Consider the following 5,350-nt stretch of genomic DNA (forward strand, 5'->3'; position numbering starts at 1 on the left):
AGGACTTGTAAAAAGTCCAACACTGAAATTAGCCCAACACTGAATTTAGATGAAAAGTAGCAGAGTCTGTTTGTATTTCAAGTTTTAATAGCAGAAACTTATAACATGTAATAGCTGTTACATGAATAACTTCAGAGCTTTTGGAGAGGTCTAAATCACTATGAGTGAGGGCTTCCCTGAGTCACAAAGTTAAAATTAGTAAAAGAAACAATTTGAAAAACCAATCAACCAATAAAATACAAACACTAAGTCCAAAGGGTTTCACTGGTTTTAAAACCACTTATGGAATGCACAGCTATTGAAGAGGCTTTCTCTGCATTCTGCTTTACTCAGGCCCGGTACATGAGCAACTGTGAAAGCAAAATTCAAAATGTTATGTGAAGTGACCATTTCATTGTTGAAATCATGACCCAATAGACATTTTCTCTTTTGAAACTTCGTACATTATCCATATATGTTCTCAAATGGAAGGAATACACAGGATTTAGGCTGAATTTTTTTTTTCAATATTTTGTGTTCCACCAGATTTATCTGAAGATCTCCTGTCCTGCATCCACTTGCCAATGCAGAAGGCCACACATAGGAGAACCAACATGAGAAGTTCACTTCTGCAGCCTGATTATATCATCATGAGAATATAATTTTCCTTTCATCATCCAAGATTTTTACATCAGATTAACCAGCTCTCTTGCTTTCCCATGTTTTTCCCTGGTTTTTGTACCTTGAAATGGGTGTGCACTCTTCTCAGCCTTGATCTCCATCTTCCCCCGTATTTCCAAACATATTCTTCTGGGAAACATGTAAAGATCTTATTCGGGGCTTGTTTCATTGTTTTCAAATATCTGCCCTTGAAATTCAACTTCCACCACTGTCTCTCATATCCAAAGCTATGTGCTTGCAGAGGATTTCTGCTGAGAAATTTCACAGAAAGCTCTTATACTGCAGGTGAATGATGCCAGCAAGTCTTGCCTGAATAGCTTAGGGAACAGGACTCAGCCAAATGACAGACATGACAAGGGAAAAGCGTATGCTCAAGGATAAGACATGGCAGAGATCATCTGCGAGGCCCTGGCATATTTCATATCCCATTGAAAGTACATCCATGTGTAGTTTGGCAAGCATTTCCATCCACGAATTCTGAGCAGTGAAGCCTTCAGAGAGAATATTGTGGCATACCAGGCCAAGAATATTCATCCTATTTATATCTTGCCCTACAAGGTCCTCTGTGCCACTGAGGTCTCCATGGCAACGCCCAGCATTGTGACTCAGGTAGCCTACTGCACACTTGTATCCTAGAGCCTAAAGTCCAGCTCACAATGGTGCTCTGCCAATCACAGCCCAGTGTGGTTGCCTGGCAACCACAAGCTTGTGGATTTCTGTGAACTGTTTCAGCCCAACTCTGCAGCTTTCCACCTCATACAACCACAGCCATTCCAATCGTGCAATATTTGATTAGACTCGCTATGTTGCCTCAGAATTTTTTTTACGGTTGTAGTGATCACGAAAATTTGACATATTTTGAGAAGTGGAGGGAAGTAATTGGAAAACATTTTGGTATGTCTGAGGTCTATGGGTTCCAAACTTGACTACCCCAGTCTTTTAAATTTGCAAACCTAGAGCCTAAAATCCACCTCACAGTGATGTTCAGCCAATCTCAGCCCAGTGTGGTTGCCTGGCAACCACAAGCCTGTGGATTTCTGTGAACAGTTTCAGCCCAACTCTCGAGCTTTCCACCTCATACAACCAAAGCCTTTCCAATCATGCAGTATTTGATTCACCTCTCTAAGTTGCCTCAGAATTTTCTTTGAAGTTGTGGTGATCACGCAAATTTGACATATTTTGACAAGTTGAGGGAAGTAATGGGCTCTGTCTTTAGCTCTGTTGGTGGTATATGGGGTCCAAACTTGACTAGCCCAGTCTATTCAATTTTCAAACTTAGAAAGCCAAATGTTTCAGGGGAGGAAAGAAAATGCCACAATGATTTGGGTTCTGCCAAGTTTCTGGTGGCTTGGGAAGCAAACCTGCAAACCATACATGCAGTCTCTGCTGGATTACTGCCACCATGGTAGTATCAGTTAGCACTAAATGCCAGCAACCAGAAGATGAGTCCCAAAATGAAAGTGAATCCTTGCAGTGCATGAATATTTGGAGTGCCTGCTTCAACTATCCAGCTTCCTCGGGGTTCACTTGTCTGCAATCACTATTTCAAGGAGGTCTGCAGCCATTCCAGCATAACCCTGGACACTAAACATGAGGTAGTGGCTCAATACCTAAACCAACATAATGCTAGATAGCTTATCACCTGCAGGTTTTCCCAGAATTCAAATGTAACATGGTGAAAGGGAAACCCTTAGAAAAGGGACGCAAATGCCCCTTTCCCTAAAAATCCCAGGTATTTTCTCATGGCATGGAATATTTAGACTCCACAACTCATGTAGTGAACCCAGGCACCTAGACCAACTGTGTCTAGGTTTCTGTTGTCCTCTTTTTGGAAACAGCATCTTATGTAGTTGTTGAAAGAGGCCTTGAGATAAATTCGTAGCCCAAGATGGACTGGAACTCACAAGGATCCTTCCACCTCAGCCCCCAGATTGCTGGGATTATAGGCATGAGCCACCATGCCAAGCATGTGCACAGAGATTCTTACATAATTTGTGAAATCCCACTACTGGTCTATAGGTAGCTTCTGTGCTTCAGGCTTTAGGAATATGCCTCTCTTTATTTTGGCTCCCCTTGTTCAGGTGTCCATTTCTATTGTGAGAAGCTCCAAGGCCCCAGGCAAGGGGGTGGCTGCCCTTCCTCTGGTGTGTCCTTGCATGATTACAGCCCAGGTGAACAGGGTTCAAATATATTGGATCCTGTGCATTTGAAGAGGAAATGAGTAAAGATTCATGAGTTAATGTGGACATGCCAGGGAATTGAGGGCCCATGATAGAGACAAAACTTCAGGCCATGGGCTGAAGGCTGAGGCTTCTGCACCTATAGCTTCTTGAATAGTGGGCCTGCTGAGCAATTGTGTGCTCTCAAATGTAATTTGATGGGTTTTGTTTTAATTTATTTTGTTTTTTTGCTTTGATTTTTTACATGGAAGGAACAGTACCATGGTTTGAAGAAGTTGGAGTGTCTTACTTAAGAGAAATTTGAAAAAAGAGACAATTCAGCAGCCAAGAATTTCTCAAATGCCCTTGTCGTTTTAAAAAAAAAGTGACATAAAATTGAGCGCGTCATGTCCATGTCTCTTTACAAAAGTTTGTACCTCCTATGTCATAGGAATTACTGTTTCTTTGAAAGGTCAACCTGCACTGAAATAAAGATAATCCCTCCTTTCCTTATTCTGCTTGAAACCACATCCTTTGTTAGTTATATTTTCTTACCCAAAAACACTTGGAGATGACTACAGCAAGAATTTCCCATTGGTGGAATTTCCACGGAGTCACATGAAGTAATACTGCACAACTTCAAGTGAAGTGCACTGTCCCTTGACAATGGCAAGTCTGGGCAAACCTCTAGTAACTGAAAACCTTAGAAAGTCTGAAAGTGAGTGAACGAAAATGGGCCTCTCCACATTTGGACAGGGCCTCTCCTGAAGCACACATTTGTGGAAAAAGTAATTATGAGAGAGGAATGAACTCGCAAAACGGAATGGAAATTTTCTTGTTTGGGCCTGGAACGCTATGGCCTGGAGCCCTGTGGTTCTAACTGGATGAGCAAAGTGTGAGCAGAGATCAAAGTAAAATGCACACCATTTAGGGAACTCGATATTTAAACAGGCGTCCAGATTAGTGGCAAACTGTACTTGGGTCAATTTGCTCAAATCCTGTCTTCACACGAAGTAAATTCCAGCATGACCAGTGACTAAAGGAGGACACATTTCAAAGGACTTGTAAAAAGTCCAACACTGAAATTAGCCCAACACTGAATTTAGATGAAAAGTAGCAGAGTCTGTTTGTATTTCAAGTTTTAATAGCAGAAACTTATAACATGTAATAGCTGTTACATGAATAACTTCAGAGCTTTTGGAGAGGTCTAAATCACTATGAGTGAGGGCTTCCCTGAGTCACAAAGTTAAAATTAGTAAAAGAAACAATTTGAAAAACCAATCAACCAATAAAATACAAACACTAAGTCCAAAGGGTTTCACTGGTTTTAAAACCACTTATGGAATGCACAGCTATTGAAGAGGCTTTCTCTGCATTCTGCTTTACTCAGGCCCGGTACATGAGCAACTGTGAAAGCAAAATTCAAAATGTTATGTGAAGTGACCATTTCATTGTTGAAACCATGACCCAATAGACAATTTCTCTTTTGAAACTTCGTACATTATCCATATATGTTCTCAAATGGAAGGAATACACAGGATTTAGGATGAATTTTTTTTCAATATTTTGTGTTCCACCAGATTTATCTGAAGATCTCCTGTCCTGCATCCACTGGCCAATGCAGAAGGCCACACATAGGAGAACCAACATGAGAAGTTCACTTCTGCAGCCTGATTATATCATCATGAGAATATAATTTTCCTTTCATCATCAAAGATTTTTACATCAGATTAACCAGCTCTCTTGCTTTCCCATGTTTTTCCCTGGTTTTTGTACCTTGAAATGGGTGTGCACTCTTCTCAGCCTTGATCTCCATCTTCCCCCATATTTCCAAACATATTCATCTGGGAAACATGTAAAGATCTTATTCGGGGCTTGTTTCATTGTTTTCAAATATCTGCCCTTGAAATTCAACTTCCACCACTGTCTCTCATATCCAAAGCTATGTGCTTGCAGAGGATTTCTGCTGAGAAATTTCACAGAAAGCTCTTATACTGCAGGTGAATGATGCCAGCAAGTCTTGACTGAATAGCTTAGGGAACAGGACTCAGCCAAATGACAGACATGACAAGGGAAAAGCGTATGCTCAAGGATAAGACATGGCAGAGATCATCTGCCAGGCCCTGGCATATTTCATATCCCATTGAAAGTACATCCATGTGTAGTTTGGCAAGCATTTCCATCCACGAATTCTGAGCAGTGAAGCCTTCAGAGAGAATATTGTGGCATACCAGGCCAAGAATATTCATCCTATTTATATCTTGCCCTACAAGGTCCTCTGTGCCACTGAGGTCTCCATGGCAACGCCCAGCATTGTGACTCAGGTCTCCTACTGCACACTTGTATCCTAGAGCCTAAAGTCCAGCTCACAATGGTGCTCTGCCAATCACAGCCCAGTGTGGTTGCCTGGCAACCACAAGCTTGTGGATTTCTGTGAACTGTTTCAGCCCAACTCTGCAGCTTTCCACCTCATACAACCACAGATATTCCAATCGTGCAATATTTGATTAGACTCGCTATGTTGCCTCAGA

This window comes from Cavia porcellus, unplaced genomic scaffold, assembly GCF_034190915.1.
Source record: "Cavia porcellus strain 051 isolate PalLab524CR breed Dunkin Hartley unplaced genomic scaffold, mCavPor4.1 scaffold_88, whole genome shotgun sequence".
NCBI classification, from domain to species: Eukaryota; Metazoa; Chordata; class Mammalia; order Rodentia; family Caviidae; genus Cavia; species Cavia porcellus.